Here is a 22,529-nt window from a genome sequence, read left to right as displayed (position 1 = left end):
GCATTTCTTATGTTTGAGTGAGCTTACACACTCTTTTTCATGCATATTTGTTCATGATTTATTTCTATATTCTTCTAATTTTACTTAAATAATTAACTCTTACCGGATATTTGATCAAGCTTGAACCGAACACTTATTGACAACCTTGAGCTCTGATTACCAACTTGTAAGACCCAGATTATAATACTAGATTTAATACATAAGACCTTGCATTTTATACCAAATTTAGAGTTTACAAAAACTTTCAAGACTTAAAATGTTAACTAGACAATACATCAACATGTTAATCCTACGAAAACATATACAAAACAGGAACTACAATTGTTTACATAGTTTTTAAAACCAAAAATCAAGTGCGGAAGCGTTTGTTTGAGTGTTCAGTTCGGATACTTATGCTTGATCATCATCCTTCTACTTGAATACCTGAAAAACTGAACATTTTAGTCAAGCATTAGTTTTATGTGTCACACCCTGGCTTTGCGGAAGCGTGGTTAGTTTGGTGTGACTTCTTAATACCATAGCTTAACCATAACAAGCTATATGAATAAAAACCATGCAAGATCATCCATTCGATTAAGTTTAAAACCAAAATACCATAACATTGTTTTAACGGGAAAACACCCTAACAACCATAACCTTGTTCAACAAACATTACAAACTCAAACATAACATAAACATGGTTTAAGGACTGTGACTTGTCCAGGAAAGAGTCACATTCCCTAAACCCGGATGACCTCGGAAATAGTGCAGCGGGAAAACGTGCCATACCGTGCCAGATCCTTTAATTCCCTGAAATACATGTAAGTTGAAAAATCAACAATAATGTTGAGCGAGTTCATGTGTAAGTGAGTATGTAAACACTTGTAAGTATAAAAATTTCCTGGTATGTAGCAAATAAGGAAAAAGAGATCACCAACGGTTTGCAAGGCCATTGATATGTGTGAAGTGCAAGTAGGAAGACTCAAACCTTGCGATTGCGGCGGGGCACAAAGTCACCCCGAGGTCCGTACTGTTGGACCTGGGGTTGGGCTCGCTACACCCAGATAGATCTACCGCTTACGTCCCTCAGTCCTACAATGAGGATTAATGGCCTCCAGTTCCCGCCTACCCACTCACATGATCTAAGTAGTAACCCTCCTTACGCTAACCATACCATGTAAAAAGTACTCGTAATCATAGTAACATGTATTTCAGCCCCGCAGTTTAGAAAACTGAAAACAGTTAAGAGAAAAGGGGGGCATGAACTCACAGTCGGTGCGTCTCTACCAAGTACTCCAAATCAGGCAGCTGTGCAACGACCTACATGTGCTAATTATATTAGACGGACGGCCATGCCTTAGCTTTATAGTTTAAGTTTTTGGGAAATAGTTAGACAACTATTTCGGGTTTACTTTTCGTATATACTTGGTAGTTAATCTCCTTCCCAAGGATGGGGGATTTAATACATGTGCGTTTGAATTATATCATTAAGTCTCACTTAATATATATATTTATTTCCAATTCCAAAATATAAATATTTTTCTCAAAAATATTATATTTTCATTTCACATAATTTTCCCCAAAAATAATACGTCGATAAAATACGCGTTCATAAATATTTCCGTATAATGCGTAAGTTACGTTTTATCATTCGAGTGGTAATAAATATTACCAGTGTAACTTATATAGTTATCGTAGAGGCGTTCGTATTATTTTGGATCTGTTAACGTTCGTAAATATTATTTTTACTCTAAAAATAATATTTGTGTATTTTTCACAAAATAATCATAAACAATGTTGTGAAAATAAATACTTACCCAATATATATTTATCGCATTTAATTTTTGTGAAAATCCCACCTCCGAATATTTGTAAATAAAGTCGTGGCGAAATATATTTTGAAAACATGTCGAAAAGATATTTCTAACACTTATAGTGAAAATAATTCTAAGTGTTAGGTTTTTAGAAAAATTTCGCCAGAGTTTCCTCTGTAACTGGAGGTGGCCACGCTTTCAAGCATATCATTTTCTTTTACTAAATCAATTTCAACAACTTCTTTATTCAATCAGACAATTTCCGACACATCAAACTAGTCGACAAGTATGTAAACCGCATAAATCACATGAACTTGCAGTTTTTCCGAAACTATAGTGTAAATCCCATTATATTTTGTGGATCTTTATATAAAGTAATGTGATCTCGTAAAAACCTCGTTTTTAGAGTAAATCCATCTTTACAACTTCTCGTCATCTTTTACAAAGTTTGTTATTTTGTCGAAACTTTTCATTTCACAAGTGTTTACACACTTGTGGTTTATAAAAATCATGCTTGTTAGTGTAAGATCCATTTTTAGAAAACATGATTTCTTTGACACTTGGTCTTTTGAAAATACCACTTGCAGATACGTAGATCTGCTAGTTTTAAACACTATTCCATAAGTAAAACATTTTTACACAAGTTCATGATTTGCGTGTGGTAGAGTTTCACCTTTTAACCCTTGTCTCATTCAAAACAAGCTTATGTCATGATCCATGACCATGATCAAACCGGGTTAAACGATGATCCGAGCTACCACAACATAGATCGGGTCTAAATAATCACAAATTTCAATTACTACAACATTTACACAACTAGTGAGCTTTTAACCATCATTTTTCATGTTTGTAGTAGACTTTAATGCTTCGAATTGCAAGATTCCGAGTTTTAATCTTACACATCGTATTAACCACTTTAGATTAGTTCAAGTAAGTGTTTTAAGCATCATACCTCTAGCTCGAGGCTAGGGAAGAATCTACGCGCAAAGGAGGTGGATAAAAGCTAGAGAAAGTGGTCCTTCGAACTCCGAGTGCACCAAGCTTCCTAATACGTGCTCCTTGAAGCTAGAACAACCTTGGAATGTGAAGATGGCAACCGAAAAATGGATGTAGGGGGGGAGGGGGTTTCGGCCGAGAGTTAGAGAGCAAGAGGGAGAGAGTTTGGTTGTGAGGGAAAGTGAATGATCTAATGTGTCATGACAAGTTACTTATAGGCAAACAAGCTTAACGTCCGTTGGATCATATGTTGTCTAGATATTAAACATCTAGGATTATAATATTCAAAAGTAATCAAGGTTTGTCTCCTTGGTTTGGGCTGATTTCAATGGGGGGGGGGGGGGTTCTAGTTGGATGGTAACTAATAGTTAGATTATTTAGTTAGGTTAAATAGGTTAAGTTTAGGGATTAACTTGGTTAGTTACGTGTTGTGTTTTAACGCGGGTGTTAGGGTGTTCAGGGACCCTAACTGGCTCAGAAAAAGATAAATAATGTTTATGACAATATTTTTATGTTCCGGGTATAGTCCGGTTGTTCAGTTGGATAGTAATCCGTTAAAGCGCTTAATAAAGCTTTAGAGTGTCGTTAATGCCCTTTTTAGTGACATAACTTATTCCCGACACTTTGGAAAGTGTCTAGTAATGTTTTTCTCATGTTTTGGCACTTTATTAGCCAGCTAAAAGCTGAATTGTTCATTAAAGTGCTGTGTTTTGTGCTCAGTGTATGTTTTAGGCACATCCAGTCATCGTAACTTATTCCTAGAGACGCAGTTCTACAACCCTTGTATCCCTACACTCACTATGGGTGTAGTAAAATATTCCTGGCTCATACAGGCCTTAGAGGCGTTATCTGCCTGATGCTGGCTTTATCAGCATGTTCAATAGGTTATCCGTTCATAGTGCTACTGTGCTTTTGTGCATCATGTTTGTCACTAAGGTTCAGCATGTAAATAATATAGTGACAGCAAAATAGAGTATGATGCAAGTATATACAAGTATCAACAGTCAAGTAGCATTTCATCAGTAATTTCAAGTAAGCACAGTAATTAAGCAGCAATTAATTATTAATTAAATCATACGGATACCTGGTTTAGTGAGGGTTGTCACATTCTCCCCCCGTTAGAAAAATTTCGTCCCGAAATTTTAAGTTTTGCTTGTAGAAGCAGGGTTTTTGGGGAATAGATGGGGGTATTTTTCTTTCATCCGGTCCTCACGCTCCCAGGTGAATTCAGGACCATGTCTGGCATTCCAACGAACCTTGACGAGATTGACACTGCTCCGGCGGGTCTTGTTCACTTTCCAATCCGTGACCTCAACAGGTTCTTCAACGAAGTGGAGCGTGTCGTCAACATGAATCTCGTCGGTAGGAATGACAAGGTATCTTGTGTTGGACTCTTCTTTAGATTGGATACATGAAATGTATCGTGAACTCCATTTAGCTCAGCAGGTAAGTCCAGCTTGTAAGCTACGGTCCCGATTCTTTCCAAAATCCTGAACGGACCAATATACCGCGGATTCAACTTCCCACGCTTCCCAAAGCGTGCCACACCCTTCCAGGGTGATACCTTTAGCAAAACCATATCGCCTACCTCAAACTCTAGAGGTTTCCTGCTTCGATCCGCGTAAGCTTTTTGACGGTCACAAGCCGCACTGATGCGATCTCGTATATGTGCAATCTTATCGGTGGTTTCCTGGACTACATCAGGACCAACCAACTGTCTATCACCGGCGTCAGACCAACAGAGCGGTGATCTGCACTTACGGCCATAAAGAGCTTCAAATGGTGCAGCACCAATACTGGTGTGGTAGCTGTTGTTGTAGGAAAATTCAACCAAAGGTAAATGCTTATCCCAGCTACCGCCCAAGTCCATAACACACGCTCTCAGCATGTCTTCCAACGTCTGAATCGTCCGCTCGCTTTGACCGTCGGTCTGCGGGTGAAACGCGGTGCTCATATTCAACTTCGAGCCAAAAGCTTCTTGGAAGGATTGCCATATCCTTGATACGAACATTCCGTCTCTATCGGAGATAATCGAGAGAGGTACTCCATGGCGTGTAACAATCTCTTTCATGTAAATTTCAGCCAGCTTGCTCGTATTATCCTTTTCTCGGAAAGGTAAGATGTGCGATGATTTCGTCAATCGATCCACTATCACCCAAATGGTGTCATGGCCTCTTGGCGTTCTTGGCAACTTCGTAACAAAATCCATGGAGATTTGTTCCCACTTCCACTTGGGAATCTCTGGTTGTTGCAGAAGTCCTGAAGGCTTCTGGTATTCCGCTTTAACCTTAGCGCAAGTTAAACATTTACTCACATAAACAGCAACATCGCCTTTCATCCTAGGCCACCAATAGTAATCTTTAAGATCCTGGTACATCTTATCCGCTCCAGGGTGGATAGAGTACCGTGACTTGTGAGCTTCATCGAAAATAACCTTCCTTAAACCTCCAAACAAAGGAACCCAAATCCTTTTCTCAAAACACAACGTTCCTTCCTTGTTCGGTACCAATAACTTCTCCATCCCACGGAGATATTCCTCTTCAAGGTTTCTCTCCTTGAGAGCTTCTTTCTGCGCGGCACGAATGCGCAAGGAAAGATCGGTCTGAATAATCATCTCCAAAGCCCTAACCCTTATGGGCTTGATTCTCTCTTTTCGACTTAGGGCATCGGCGACCACATTCGCCTTCCCTGGATGATACTTTATCTCGTAGTCGTAATCATTCAACAGTTCAACCCATCGTATTTGCCTCATATTCAACTCCTTCTGGTTGAATATATGCTGCAGGCTCTTGTGATCTATGAAGATTGTACATTTCGTACCATAAAGGTAGTGCCTCCAGATCTTTAAAGCAAAAATCACTGCGCCAAGCTCCAAATCGTGAGTGGTATAGTTCTTTTCATGCACTTTCAACTGACGCGATGCGTAAGCAATAACCTTTTGGCGTTGCATCAACACACAACCCAATCCTTGACGCGAAGCGTCGCAGTATACCACAAAATCATCTGTACCTTCCGGTAGGGCTAAGATTGGCGCGTTGCAAAGCTTATCTTTCAATATATGAAATGCTTCTTCCTGTTTGATTCCCCAATCAAACTTCTTGTCTTTCTGCGTGAGGAGCGTCAATGGTTGAGCGATCTTTGAAAAATTCTTAATGAATCTTCGGTAATAGCCAGCCAAACCCAAGAATTGCCGAATCTCGGTTGGCGTCTTTGGCGTTTCCCAATCCTTGATCGCCTCGATCTTGGTGGGATCCACGTGGATTCCATCTCCATTCACCACGTGTCCAAGGAATTGCACTTCTCGTAGCCAAAACTCGCACTTAGAGAACTTGGCATACAACTGTTCTTTCTTTAGCAGCTCCAGAATGGCTCTTAAGTGCTGCTCATGCTTAGCCTTCGTCTTTGAATAAATCAAAATATCATCGATGAATACAATCACGAACTTATCCAAGTACGGCTTGCAAACCCGATTCATCAAATCCATGAACACTGCAGGTGCGTTTGTCAGACCAAACAGCATAACGAGGAACTCGTAGTGTCCATATCGAGTTCTGAAAGCTGTATTCGGGATACTTTCCTCTTGTATCCTTAACTGATGGTATCCAGATCGCAAATCGATCTTTGAGTAAAAGCTTGAACCTTGAAGTTGGTCGAACAGATCATCAATCCTTGGTAGAGGATACCTATTCTTGATCGTCAGCTTGTTCAACTCCCGGTAGTCGATGCACATCCGAAAACTACCGTCCTTCTTCTTGACAAACAAAACTGGAGCTCCCCAAGGCGAGAAACTCGGTCGGATAAATCCCTTGTCTAACAACTCTTGAAGTTGTGTCGACAGTTCTTGCATCTCAGAAGGAGCAAGTCTATAAGGTGCCTTAGCCACAGGCGCGGCGCCTGGAACTAAGTCAATGCGGAATTCCACTTGCCTTTGAGGCGGCAATCCAGGCAAATCTTCTGGGAAGACTTCTGGGTATTCCCTCACGACAGGGATGTCTTCGATCTTCGGTTCTTCAGCTTTCTTATCCACAATGTGTGCCAGAAAAGCAACACATCCTTTCTGCAAACACTTTCTTGCTTTCAGGCAGCTAATAATTCTTAATGGTGTCTCACGCTTCTCTCCGTGAACCACAATTGTCTCACCATCATCGGTTGGGATACGAATAACCTTTTCATGACAAACTATCTCTGCCTTGTTGCCTGATAACCAATCCATTCCCACTACCACGTCGAAGCTTCCCAACTGGACTGGTAGTAGGTCCAGAGCAAACTCACGCTCTCCCAATTCAATCACACAACCCCTGACGGCTTCATTGGCTTCTACTAACTTTCCATTCGCCAATTCGATCGAGTACGGAATATCTAACTTACTAGCGGCTAAACCAAGCATATTCTTAAACTCTAACGACACGAAGCTATAATCGGCGCCAGTATCAAATAAAACGGATGCATAGCGTTGGTTTACAGGGAACGTACCAGTGACAACATTGGGATCCTGGCGCGCTTCCCTTGCTTCTATGTTGAAAACCCTTCCGCGGGCTTGGTTTAATTCCGGGCAATTCCTCTTGTAGTGCCCAAGATCACCACAGTTGAAACATCCGGGTCTCTGCCCATTTCCACCACCGTTTCCAGCTTGATTGTTCCTCTGATTACGATTCATAGTGCCCGCTTGGTTTGCATTATTGACCCGATTCCCATCACCTCCATTGTTTCCTTGTGGGCGATTCCCAATACCACCACGATTATTTCTATTCCCAAATCCTCATTGGCCTCCCCGGCCAGCACTAGCCTAACAAGAATCCTTCAAGTGACCAGTCTTTCCACAAGCTTCACATACTTTTGGCCCGCATCGACCAGAGTGATGGCGTTGGCAAGAGTTACACTTGGGATGTGCACCCATATATCCCTTACCTTTTCTCCTACCACCAGCTGTATCCTAAGCTGGCGCGTTTTGCTCTCCTTTCTTAACAATCACACTGGCTCCCTGCTTGAAGTTCGAAAACTTCCGCTTGTTTCCTCCAGGTGACTCCACATGAGTCTCTTTCTTCTTTGGCTCAGCTTCATCAAACTTGTTCAAATGAATTGCCTCCTCCGTGAGTGCCACGCTCAAATCAATGGCTTCAGTGATAGTTGCAGGTTTGGAGGAGGTCACCATGCTTATGATTTGAGGAGCTAATCCCCAAATGAAACGTTCAATTCTCTTGAACTCAGGAGTGACCATGTAGGGTACCACATGCGACAAGTCGTGGAACCTTTGAACATACTCTGCTATCTTAGGACCTTCCATTTTCAAATGCCAGAACTCGGTCTCCAATCTCTGGATTTCAGCGCGGGAACAGTACTTTTTGCGCATGAGTTCCTTCAGTTCGGTCCAGGTCAGCGCGTAGGCAGCAGCTTCGCCAAGTGTCTGTACTTGCAAGTTCCACCAGGATAGGGCTCCATCCAAAAATAGCCCAGAGATATAGGTGACTTGCTGATCCAGTGCGCATTTGCTCATGCGAAGAACAGATTCAGTTTTCTCAGCCCAGCGGACAAAAGCGACAGCACTTCCTGTGCCATCAAAGTTTACGGGCTTACAGTCTAAGAACTGCTTGTAGGTGCACCCTGCACATACATTATAACATACGTTTGGCATTAGCATTCTTGCTAAGGAAATCCATTTAAGTCATGGTATGTCTTAATGACTTAGGGTTACCATGAGGTGGATTGTTGTTGTTGCCGGTGTTGCCAGAGTTGCTTCCACTCATTCCTCCTTGAGAGGCAGCATATTGAGCAATAGCAGCAGCAATGACTTGTTGTAGTTCGGCCTGAGTGGTAGGCATTTGCTGTTGTTGACGTCTTGGCGGCATCTTCTAAAGATGTGTTTACGTCGGTCAGGCCATGGTAAAGCGTACGTATATAGTAATAGTAATAGTACATAACATCTCATGTTATCAATATATCACAAATACTAATCACACAACATCCCATGTCACAAATATTATACACACAACATCCCATGTCATAAAAATATAAATAAGCAATCAAGCGAATCAAATATGATGAGAATACTGCGATTGCCATATATCGAGACCACATAGTAAGTGTATCAGTACATCGCTGTGTCATACAATCATCAATCAACTAGGGGCTACATCACCCCTGTCCAAAAACTATATCAAGTCAGTGTCAAATACATCAAATACATCAAATACATGTCAACAAAAGTCAGAATCATCATGTAGTCTCCAAAAATGTTGTGCAGTCAAAAGCAATCACGGTCCTCTCACCAACGTCTATCCAAACAGCACTGATGAGCTCTATACAGATGGCGGTGGAGGAGGGGAAAGTGAGTGTAAAACAAACGACGTAACTGGAGCCAGTCCTCCTCCGTGGCTCTCTGAGTACAGATGAATGAAGCAACCTGCTACTCTAAAGCAAAGAGACGTGCAGCATAATCTGGGGGTACAGGTCGAAATGGCTGCAAAGGAGAGTGTGTCTGACCATGGCACTGGCATGGTGGCAGCTGAGCTCTCTCAAGCTCCTGGATGCGCTGCGTGTGTGACTCGTGTTAAAAAACGAAAGACATCAAAACGTCCTCTATAGTGTGTCCCACATGGAGTGGATGGTAAGGATCAGTAGGTGGCATGACAGGCGGTGAGGACCAGAGTAAAGGCTCACTGGTGGGGTCAAAAGGTGCCACGTGAAACGGTGAAGCGGATGGTATAACATGTGGAAACTGTGGCCTGAAAGGAACAGACATCGGCACATGCCCAAAAGGATGGGCCGAAGAACCCTCTCCAGGTCTCGCTGGAGGTACAAACTGAGGAACCTGAAAAGAGAAATCAACATGTCGTGTATCAGTGTGGTGTGAGGGAATAGGTGGAACATCCTCATCAGCAGGGATCCACCCGTGATGTGCGTGCTCGTCCGGTGGATCCATGTGTGCCGCGAACAGTGCATGCTCGGGCTCTAGTGGAACGGGATCAGGTGGGGGAGGAACAAAAGGATCAACGGGTGCAATGTGATCAACAGGATGGTCAACAGGTATATCAGCAATAAGAGGTGGATCGACATGATAGGCAGCAATAACATGATCACCCTCCAGATGATCATCGATAGGCGGGTCAGCTATAACAGGCTCAACAGGGATGCCAGCATGTATGGGGTCATGCTCAGGCATAGGGTCTAGAGCGGCTGCCTGCTCAGGAGCGATGGCAGGCTCGGGATCATCAAAAGCCATCTTGAAATCGAACTCGGGGTCGATAGGATCGACTGGGTCAGCTGGATCCTCCATGGGCTGATCCATAGGTATAAACTCTATATCATGATCCGGGTCGAATCCCGGGGGAAAGATAGGATCAGAATCCTCCATGTCATCATGGTCAAATGCAAAACTGGGAATAGGAGCAACAGAGGATGCCTGGTCAGGATCTGAGCCATGCGAAAAGTGTTGTGCGCTCAAAGTGTGGGAAGGTGCGGATGGCACAGACTCAAAGGAGTCTGGGACCGGAGAGTGCGCGGGCGAATCCTCGGTGGGAGCATCAGCGATCATCAGAAGATCGCCAACAGGAAGAAGGGCCTCGCCCTGGATCTCATCCTCGAGAAGATCATCATCCTCTATAGGCTCATCGTCATACAGATCAATATCGCCGTCAGCCTCGGCGTCAAGAAGCAAATCATACGCAGGATAAACGGCTAAGGGTATAGGAGCCGGAATCTCTACTAATGGTAGGTACTCAACGGGAGGGCCATCTGCAGGCTCATCAGCACCCTCAGGTAGTGCGAAGGGCTGAAAATCGTCCTCGTCAGTGCTGGTATAGTCAGAAGTGTGCACCTCATGCTCTGAGGATGTGAGGTCATCAGATACTACAGGTATGGGTCCAGTGGTGTCCGAATCGCCTGTACCGGGCGAGTCCATGAGTCTGTAACATAAACACAAATATGCACAAATAATCAGTCATACAATCAGGTAATCACATAAGTCACCAAGTAAGAAATCACATAATTCTCCTAGTCCCACTAGCCTCCCAGCCTCCCAGACTGACACTCCTAGTCCAACTAGCCAAATCCTCCCAGTCTCTGAGACTGCTCTATCATTTACCTCGACCTCTCAGATCGAGCCTCGGCTTCCATGACCGAGCCTCAGCCTTCATGACTGAGCCTACTCTTCCTAGTCTCACTAGCTATCTACCTCGATCTCTAAGATCGAGCCTCGGCCTCCAAGACCGAGCCTCAGCCTCCAAGACTGAGCCTAAAATAAAATAAATAAAATGTGCTCAACATGTGTTTGTAAAAACGTTTTGGATCTGGACTTAAGTGGTATGCAGTAAAAATGTTTTCGTGAGAGCCCTAGTGATCATAGTCTAGACTCGAGAAGGAATCCTAGTTCGCTATGATCAGAGCTCTGATACCAAGCTGTCACACCCTGGCTTTGCGGAAGCGTGGTTAGTTTGGTGTGACTTCTTAATACCATAGCTTAACCATAACAAGCTATATGAATAAAAACCATGTAAGATCATCCATTCGATTAAGTTTAAAACCAAAATACCATAACATTGTTTTAACGGGAAAACACCCTAACAACCATAACCTTGTTCAACAAACATTACAAACTCAAACATAACATAAACATGGTTTAAGGACTGTGACTTGTCCAGGAAAGAGTCACATTCCCTAAACCCGGATGACCTCGGAAATAGTGCAGCGGGAAAACCCGGATGACTTGTCCAGGAAAGAGTCACATTCCGTAAGGCAGATAGTTCCCACCGTAGCAACTTGGTAGCCACCGTAAGTTACGGTACCACCGTAACTTACGGTGATCTCTGTACATGTTTTCTTGCTTTGTTGTTTTTGTCATTCTATTCCCCTTTTTGCAGAATTTAGTCTTGAAACATGTCCGTCACCTAACCAAGGTTAATTACTCATGTTCCGGTAGTTACCCGCTATCATGTTACGCTTTCCCCATGAGGGATTGCTTACGCAAAATTCTACATGTTCAAATCCAAGCTTCGTGTTTGTCAAACTATAATACTTGACATGCTTACCAAAAAAATCTTAATTCCTGTATTAGGGGTTAGATTTCGCAACTAATTTAGCGTGTCCAACATACGGCTTAAACAATGATTATAACCATGCTTTAAGCAATAGTGTCTAGCTTCATGTTTACTACAAGACTTGTTTTGACCCGTTTGGATGCTGAATTAAGCACCATTAAGGGCATTCAAAATCCGTGTTTATCACTTGCTTGACCCGATTTACTTGTTTAAGATACTAGTCATATACATGACATATTAGAAATCTTGATTATCATGTTCAAAATGTCGACACAAAACTAACAATTTAACATAATGAAACGAAACGATAAATTTCGTACCTTTAGATCACACTTTTTCCCTGTGAATTCCCTCCGGCTTGTCCGCTTGATGATCCGGACTCTTTGCCTAGAAAATTCAGTTTTTAACTTGTTTAGAATTCTTTTCATGACTATATTCACATCATTTATGAGACATGATCAAAATCTGCGTTTCCACCAAATTTAACATAAAAATCCTCACTTAGGCATTTCAACAAACACCTAATGGGTCAGATTTTTCTACAATCATTACCAAGTTCATGACTTGCAATTTAACCTCAAATTTCACTTTAATTAGTAAACCTTACACATATATTAGCATCAATATTACAGGAATTACTTCCTATGATTAAATTATACTAGAATTATCATTCAAAATCCTAGTGTTCATCATCATCTTATAAAACCCATAACCTAGCTTCAATGGGTTCATGGAATTTCCTGAATTTGGGCATGAATTCACATGTAGTTGTCTAGGTTTTACTCTTTGACACTATATCATCATTAATCTAACTAAATTACTATCATGCATCAACGAATTTCAGATTTCTTAAATTCATGAGGATTTCAAGTAGAGAATTCTCATCAAATTTTACATACCTCTTAATCCTCTTGCAATGAGGATCACAATTCTAAGCTCGGATTTCGTTTTGGATTGGATTTGCACCTCCAATTTAAGAGATTTGTGGATATTAGGGTTTGAAGGTGGGGAACTTTCCCCTGCTTGTTCTTGATCGACCAGGACCCCCAAATGGGGTGTTTTGTTTTGTTTTGTTTTTGTTACTATTAGTAACATAAGATTCATTTTTAAAAACTTTGGTCCCTCCACTTTTGTTTAACACTTAGTTTTGGTTCATTAACCCTATTTCAAGTTATTGTTAGCCTTGTAGTTAACTAGGTTAAATTTTTCCTAGTTAACTAGTTCTTGTTTATTTATGCTTTATAATTCTAATATAAAGTTTTATATTTTCGGGGTGTTACAGTATCCCAAATAATACAATATATTATTACAGATAACAACTAGCCAAATATTCTATTCCGACAACTAAGATTTAAATAAACATAAATATTGTTCAAATGCTCCTAAAGACCCGGTCAGACAAGATCTACAGACAACTATTTGTTGGGGGCCTCTAGAGCTTTATTCTAGCCTCGCTTTCCTAGCAAGCAAACATCTTAAACACCTGTCACATACGTTAAAATAAAGTCAATACATAAAATGTAAAGGTGAGCATACAAGTTTGATAATAGCATATAGAGTTCGAAATAGTTTACGCATAACCAGCACGTACACAGAGGAAAACGAAGCATGTTAATTATCGACATGGATCTATCGATACCAATGAGTGCGGGTTGACTGTCCGAGACAGTTCGCAATACATGATTACCACCGTAATCCATGCAAGTAATTGTCCTTAACAACGCCCGTGTGAACGGGTGCTGAGTCCAAACTATAGTACTACGTCGTTAAGGCAGGTAGACAGCATTCCACGTGTAAACATAACAACAAGCATTCATTTAGTCATGTAATACATGCAGAACGGTTAGCGCATAAAGTGTTGAGTAGTGTGATCGATTGTGATTTTGATAAGTAACGTATGTAACACCCAAAAGTGCTAAAGCAAAAAGGGTTCGAGTATACTCACAGCGATTGATTGCTGGATTGAAGGGAGCGCTTGAGAGTAGGGTTAGCCTGAATAGTTTGACAGCATAACGGTGAGCAACACGTAAAATGGAAACAAGTAGTGGTGGGTCGAACAGCCTGGTCGATCGAACGGTAGGTTCGATCGAACGGGTTGTTCGTTCGGTTTGAAAGTCCGTTTGAGCAGTCTTGTTCGATCGGCCGGTAGGCTCGATCGGCTAGACTGTTCGAGTGGATTGTTTCTTCCTTTGATGAGAATGTGTTTGTGTATGATGGTTTGACCTTTTGAAGTTTTCGTTGTAGTATTTGAGAACACTAAAGTGTTCTTACCTTTCAGGTCAATCGATCGAACGGTCGGTTCGATCGACCGGCTTAACCGATCGGTTAGTCACTTCGATAGTGAGTCCTCAGCTGGATGTCACCTGGTCGATCGAACGGCATGTTCTATCGGGTGGCACTCCGTACTACAACGAGTTGTAAAATCGATTAGGGGTTGAAGCATAGTATCTCATGATCCGATGAGTAATGTTATCAAATAGCTCGTTCGATCGAACATCACCTCGTTCAATACTATACTTCATGAAATTGTCAAAGTGTGGGGCCACTTGTTAGCCGATCGGCTGGCCTGTCGGCTAACATGTCCGATCGGTTGGGCTGTTCGTTCAAACAGCCTAACCGTTCGGCCAGCATCCTGACCTGGTCGGCCTGTTCGTCTAACACTTGGCTGTTCTGATTATTTGACGTCATGTTGAGGTAGTTTGACAACGAGCTGAACAAAGGAACTTTCGTTCTTACTTGTTCCTCCTACTCGGACAGGAATCACCCAAGTCCAGCCGGTGAACGGTTCGGAACGTCGGTTTAACGTTTAGCCCGTAATCGGTGAACCTCGTAAATGGAATCCGAATCTTGAATTATACAACCATTAGAATGACTAGGGAGTCGGCTCAAAATCCTTTTCTACCAATTTTGGAGGCATTGAGTGTAAAAGAGTTGAAAGAAAGTTGAAAATCATTCTTCCAATCCTTCACATCGTGTAAATGTTTAGATCTTGTGATAGATCTTGGTTAGAAATCAAGATTTGAAAGATATAAAGGTGTAGGAGCATGCATTAAACGTACAAGTTGTAGGATGAAAACTTACCGAAATTGGAAGAAATCTGAGAAAAGAAGGGGAGCACGAACTGGCCGGTCAGAGAGTTTCCAAAAGTGGAAAGAATGATAATGACAGGCCTATTTATAGGCTTCCCAAAGAGGAAAGGGCTGGCCGATCGGCCAGGCATCCCGATCGGACAGCCTGCTCGATCGGACAGTCCGTCCGATCGGCTGGGCTATTCGATCGGCTGACAGCCTGATCGATCAACAGCCTGGTTCGAGTGTTCGGTGCAACGTTTTTCGATATTTCGATTTCAATTGAAGATGAGACGAATACGATAGAGTTTCCTATTCAAATTACTTTTAATCCCAACCACTATATCTAACATACAATCATCTATATTTCACACTATCCTTACGTTACCATTCGTCATAATTCGATTTCGATTGCATTCGAGTTTCGATTCGAGTTTCGATTGATTCGGTTGAATACCACACAAAACATAAAGTAAGCATGCACAGGTAACACATAAGGCACACACACACACAAGTAATCATAACACCAAATTCTCATAGTTCGAGTCTTGAGTTTGATTGATGAGTCGATTAGCTTGATTATCGATTGATTAACTTTATCGCATTGTTACTTCCTACTATTCACAGTCGTAAATCGGGCGTATTGATTAAACATTCGATCATTTTGATTAGACAACAATTACTCCACATAAAACAAAATATGAAAATAGACTAAGAAATCAAACTTTGACTTTGACATTCGAAAACACGGGGTGTTACACTTGCAACCATCTACCCGTTGAAACGGGTCAAAACATATACTCTCATAAATGAGATAAGACATGCCATTCATAACCCGTTAATATCAGATTATTTACTTACAACATACAACATTCATTCAATCCGTATAACGAATTGAACATCATCCATTCAACATTCATATTTACATTCATAACCACCCATACATAACGGGTCGAACAATTCTATTCACTTTTCACATGACTTTTCTTTCCTTTGGCTCGATCAATTCGAACCAGTCAATTTACATAACTTATTATAACCTTCATTTACATAACCAATCCACAATAAGATAGGCTAACTACTTATTAACCACCGTAAACAATTGTAACTAAGATTTGTATCTCGCGAACATTAAGTATCCAAGTAAAATTTTGTATGCACAATATACGAACGAGTCATGCCCAAATTTTGTTAAATTGTATATTAATGTTATAAATAACTTTACTTTTGAAGGTAAAATGAATGGGCGTTTCTAAAACTTCAAATCTCTAAGGTCTCATGATAGACATTTTGTTATCTTATTATAGTGGGCGTGACAATGGCACAAATGATGGCCCAAATGATGGCGAGATTTCCTTGGCAGCATTTCATTAACCAAGTGCTAGCCACCCAAGGGAATGCTAACAACAACCCAGGCACAAGAGCAGAAGAAGATCTGGCCAAACCTTACAAGCCAAGCAATTTGTCCTGTTTTTCTCAACAAATTGTTGACTATGATTTCAAAAACAGAATCAAAATGCCATCTCACATAAGAACATATGATAGAACGGAAGATCCAGAAGATCACCTCCAAATCTTCACCGGGGCCGCGAGAATAGAGAAGTAGTCCAACGCTGAGTGTTGTCTTATGTTTATGCAAACCCTTGTAGGGTCTGCTCGAATCTGGTTCAATGACCTGCCAGCCAGAAGCATTCGAACTTTCGATGACTTAAGCAAAGGCTTCTTAGCTAATTTCTCACAACAAAGGAAGTATGTCAAGGATGCAACTGTGAACTTCCAAATCAAAAAGAAGGATGATGAAAGCCTCAGGGATTTCATCGAGAGGTACAAAAAAAAGAAGGGTTGATATACGTGGGAGCCGATGAGAAGATGAGGGTTGCAGGCTTCATGAATGCAATCACCTCTAAGTATCTCACTAGGGACTTTAACAAGTGCCTGCCCAAAACCCTGGAAGAAACCCTTGAAAGGGCTGAAGCTCACATCCAAGGGGAAGAAGCAGTTGACATCAAGGAGCAAAGAAAAAGGGGTCCTACCTAGAGAAATAACAACCCCAGCAGAAAGAGAAGCAACTATGGTTCTTACGATAGACGCTCCAGTAACTCAGACCCTCGAAGGTCTGAAGGCAGGAACCCTTCGAGCAGGGATAAGGCTGTGAACTTCACAACCTTAACCAAAACTTCTCAGGAAATCCTTGCTACTGAAGAGGTTAAGCATAACTTCCGACCTCCCAGACCCTTGCCCAAAAGCAAAAGGAATGAGAATTCTACTCAGTTTTGCGAGTTCAATGAAGAGAAAGGCCATCACACCAATGACTGTTTCCAACTCAAAAAGAGAATCGAGGAAGCCGCCAAATCTGGAGAGTTTGCCCACCTTGTTAAAGGGGTGAAAGACAAAATGAGTGATGGAAAAAACAAGAAAGTAAACATGGTGAACGTTGGTGAAGAAACCACCATCAAGCGACAACGCTTAGAAGCTTGGGAGCTTCAATGCTTGTGCTTCCCACCACCAAAAAAGGGACTTCACTCGAACCCTTTGGTAGTAGAAGCCACCGTGGGAACCCTGAAAACGAGCAAAGCTTATATCGACACGGGAGCAGCAACGAAGATAATGTTCGAAAAGTATTTCAACCAACTCAGCAACGAGGAGCGTTAAAGGCTTCATCCCGCTGAGTGATCCATCAAAGGTATCGCTGACATCCCTATCAAGCCTTTGGGCCAACTAACACTTGACGTTTGCTTCAAAGAAGGTGATATGGAGAGAACCAAACCACTCACCTTCATTGTGATCAACATCCCTTCTACCTACGATGTTATCATAGGAAGGCCTGGCCAAAGCGATTTTAGTATGGTTGTTTCTATTGGCCAAGGCATTGTCAAGTTCCCCACCAAAAAAGGAATTGCAACCATTCAACCTACCCAGGAAGCCTTCCTGGTTGAAGGGGAAAGCTCAGGAAAGAACGAAGATGAAGAACAAGGTTGGGCCATTAACCACAAATATCCCCCAACAAAGGATAAGGGTAAGCACCAACCTCACCCAAGAAACTCTCTCGTATCTCAAGAAATTGTTGACCCACAACATGGACATCTTTGCGTGGTGTCCTGATGACATGACCGTCATCCCTCATAATATTGTTGAACACGAGCTCAAGATCCCACCAAACGTGAAACCCATTGTTCGGCAGAAAAGAAGTCTAGCCCTAGATCGAAGCCTAGCGGCATGCAAAGAGGTTGAAGGGTTGGTACAAGCGGGCATACTCCGAGAGTTTAAGTATCACTCTTTGATAGCTAACCCTGTGATGGTCAAGAAGCCCGATGGGTCATGGAGAATGTGCATCGATTTCAAAAACTTGAAAAAAGCTTGTCCAAAGGGTTGCTATCCGTTGCCCGAAATTGATCTAAAAGTAGACTCGCTCACATGCTTTCCATTCAAGTGCTTCCTTGATGCTTATAAAGGCTACCACCAAATCCAAACGAAAAAGGAGGATGAGGAAAAGACGGCCTTCCATACCTACAAAGGTATTTTTTTCCTATCAAAAGATGCCTTTTGGCCTGAAAAATGTAGGGGCAACCTATCAACGATTAGTGGACAACGCGTTTGCTGAACAAACAGGTAAAAACATGGAAGCTTATGTGCATGACTTTGTAATCAAGAGCAAGACTGAGGACCAAATGCTTGATGATATTCAAGAAACATTTCGAAACCTCAGGAAGATAAACATGAAGCTAAATCCTGTGAAGTGTTCATTCGGTTTTGAAGAAGCCAAGTTCTTGGGGTACATTGTAGGCAAGCAAAGCATAAAAGCCAACCCCAACAAGGTCAAAGCCATCCTGGATACAAAATCCCCACAACGTAAAATGGAGGTTGAAAGCTTGAATGGTAAGCTGGCAGCCTTGAAGCGTTTTATCTCCAAGCTGGCAGAGAAGTCCCTTCCTTTTTGTAACACCTCGAAATTTTGTGTCCAATAATGTGTTGACACGTGTCATGAGTTTACACGTGGTATTAAATACTAAATAGAGGATTAAAGTTGACAAACCTTGAAAGTATGTAAATTCGAGGGTTAAAAATGTCAACTAGGGGTAGGTATACTGTATAGTAACCCTAAATGATGCTCGTACCATCAAACGAATGAATCATCGATCGTACGGAGCGAAATGTGGGAGAAAGTGAGAGATTACAAGCTACAGGGGTTAATTGTGTCAACATGTTTAATTTATACCTCTGAGTGACCCTTTGACGAACCCCAGGCTTTGTAACAGTAAAATACACTCACTAGAATATACGATATAAATTTCGCGAAGTTCCGTTTTAAAACGAGAAAGTTATGATCAAATTCGTATGCGAGGGGTTAAAAGCGTCAACAATAAAAGTTAAGGCTTTTCGGATAGTAATTAAACTAACCGGGGACTTAACAATGCGGGTAAAAGTCACGAGGCCCTTAATTGTAAATAATCGAGGGCCAAATCGCAAAGTTACCCCTTCAAAACCGAAAGGTCAGGTTAATCATTACAAAAGATATGAAAATCTTGAAAAACAAGTCCAATGCGGGCCGCGTGAGTGAAACCATCTAGATGCGGGCCGCGCGCCAGTTGAAGATTCGTTTACTGACTTATGGATTCAGGCGGCTGACGGGTGGTCCTTTGGACAACCCTTAAGTATGTTAAAACATGAAATAATCCTCCATTTAGCCGTGTAATTATCTTGGATTAGATAACTACGATGCTTATGTTTCAGGTGCGAATTAGGAGATAAGAGATGGATAAAAGGCAGCTCATGAATGCGTTGGTGGAAACGGGTCGAGAGAAGAACACAAGACGAAACAAAGGAGACAAGGCTGCTGAGTACCGTAAATTACGGTCCTACCGTAATTTACGGTAGACATGATTTTTGTTGATTCTTGCACCGTAAACCAGGCTTGACTCACCGTAACACTTTGATGACCACCGTAAATTACGGTGGAGCCGTAATTTACGGTGGTGCCTGAACGTGAAAAGTGTAACTGCCACATATACTCGTTTTTTGGTGTGTCTTTTGGTATTATCTCATCATTGACGGTTCTTGGAGACTTGGGAGGCGAATTTGGAGTATTGGGTTGCTTTGTGAACAATTGTAAACATTCGGTTTGTGTTTTTAATTCGTATGAACACTAGATTAATGTTGATGATGATTCACCGAGCCATGTCCGGCTAAACTCTTCGGTGATCATCCTAGGTGAATGTTTCTAAGACTTTTGTGTGTTAATTTCTGCATTTCTAGAATGATATTTTGCGTTGCTTGAATGTCATGGTGTATGTTTGATTGTTTGTAGTGCGTTAATCTATATCACAATTTCTAGTCTTGATCGTACGTTCTTGGTGCCGTTGGCAACCGAGATATCACGGGAAGGGTTAGGGTTGGTTATTGGTTAATAGGTCATCGGGAAACAACCTCGCATTATCTAATCCGAGTACTTTGTTCCCTTTTATCACTTCAATCACACATACACGAGTTATGTCTATGTAACTCTTTCTAGTGAAATTGCACACAACTGTTCGAAGAAACTGAAACCTAGGGTGATCACTGTTCTCTCCTAATTGTTTACAACCTACTTTGATTTGAATTAGTTCTTAAATTAGTTTTCCAAAACAACAATCCACAATCTTGAATTTTAAATTTCTGCAATTTAGTTTAATTTTAGTATAAATACAAAGCTACACAATCAACACATTTTCCACATACTCCCTGAGTTCGATACCCTACTACCGCTAACTACAGTTGTTTAGGGATTAAATTTGCGTGACCCACGACATCACGTCAAATTTTGGCGCCGTTGCCGGGGAGTAGTGCGCAACGTGTGTTAATTTCATAGTTTTGTTTGTTATTTTCGGGTTTACGCTGGTTGTGTTTAGTGTGCAGGTACTTGAGGTGTATGCATACTAGAGGCTCTCACAGGTCATCACCGCTATCGTTTGATCCGGAAATTGAAAGAACGCTACGACAAAATCGAGTTTTAGTGCGAGAAAACAAAATTATTGGTTCACCTACTTCACCCATTACACCGAGAAACATCATGGCTGATTCTCAGATTCCACTTACAACCAGTCAAACAACCTCATCCTTTATACCTACTTCCACCCAACCATCACCAAACACTACATTACCTAATACCACCGCTGGATTTACACCAACCAATTCCACTCAACCAATCACCACTCAAAATGAGCCTACCATCACTTACGATCCATCCACCACAATCCCACCATTATCTCACTTCTTTCCCCCAACTACGGGTCAATCATCATCTACCTTCACAATTGCACCCAATTCAACTATTGTGCATACTACCCCATCCTTTAGACCACAACAATCGGGTTTTCAGTATTCAAACATTCCATTTGGGCAAACCTCGGGAATGCAAGGGGGTGATTATGATGAGGGATTTGAAGACTTTGAGGGGTATGAAGATGATGGGTATGGTTATGGAGATTATGGTGATCAAGGGGATTTTGGGTATGTTCAGAGTCAATCTCAAGGGATGGCGAGTGTTGGTGGAATGCAACATCAACAACTTATACCACAACATATTCGGCCAAGACCACAAGGGCCACCAATGCCACAACCGATTCCATTGCAACAGGTCCGGCCACAACATGTACACCAACAACCATTTCAAAGACCGCCTCAGCGCCCACCGATGCGACCACAAGGGCAAGTACCAAGACCGAATGGGCCGATTATTCCGAGAGGTAGGTATGGTGTGCCACGAAGACATCTTAGAGAACAAGCAAGGGGAATAGAGGCACATTTCAGGCCAATCATTACTCAAAACCCCTCACCGGTGGTTATCCCTCACAACAACCAAGGGAGAACTTTTGAAGTAAGAACAAACTCGTTGCAAAGTTTACCGAAGTATAAAGGGTTAGCAACGGAGGAGCCGTATTTCCATCTAGAGGCCTATGACTCAATTTGCAATACTTTTGGGAGTCAAGGTTTTTCGGCCGATGAAGTCAAGTTAGTCTTATTTCAGTTTTCTTTGGAGGATAAGGCAAAGAAGTGGTTCTACACTTTGCCTTCGGCATCAATATATACATGGGGGAGATGCAACAAACCTTTTTGGATGAATTCTACACCGCCCAAAAGACCAATGATGCGCGGAAGGGGTTGAGAAGCTTTCAACAACAACACGGTGAGATGTTCCATGAGGCGTTTGAGCGTTTTAACATGATGATTAAAAACTGCCCTCATCATGGGATTGAGTTATGGGAGTTAATGAACGCTTTTCATGAGGGGTTAAGTGCCGAAGATGCACGGGATTTAATGTCTATCACCGGAGGGACATTTGGAACGAATTATGAGAATGAAGATTGGGAGTTTTTGGAGAGTATGGCAACTACATCAAAAAGGAAAGCCCAAGCTTCGAGGAGAGCTCGACCGACAACTAACCGACCACAAGTGCATGCCATAGATGAAGGTAATGTTCAAACTACTAATCAAATTTATGATGTGTGTGCTTTGTGTAATGAAATAGGTCACGCGGCTGAAAATTGCCAAGGAATGTTGGAAGGGCAATATGAGGAAGTTCATGCGGTCCAAGGTCAAGGCCAAGGAGGAGGTGGTAGGAACTACAATAACATGAATTCTAATACCTACCACCCCGGGTTGAG

General features: G+C 41.9%; 1 non-coding gene across 1 annotated transcript; it reads right to left on the bottom strand.

Annotated features, from left to right (window-relative positions):
- Positions 1–22,012: 22,012 nt before the first annotated feature.
- Positions 22,013–22,118, bottom strand: LOC118487009. The gene has a single exon (XR_004880176.1). It is a non-coding gene; the product is annotated as a small nucleolar RNA R71 (small nucleolar RNA).
- Between the last annotated feature and the right edge of the window lie 411 nt (positions 22,119–22,529).

The sequence above is a fragment of the Helianthus annuus genome, chromosome 14 (genome assembly GCF_002127325.2).
Source record: "Helianthus annuus cultivar XRQ/B chromosome 14, HanXRQr2.0-SUNRISE, whole genome shotgun sequence".
Classification (NCBI taxonomy): Eukaryota; Viridiplantae; Streptophyta; class Magnoliopsida; order Asterales; family Asteraceae; genus Helianthus; species Helianthus annuus.
Note: the sequence above shows the minus strand (reverse complement) of the source record. Positions and strands in the feature narration are given on the sequence as shown.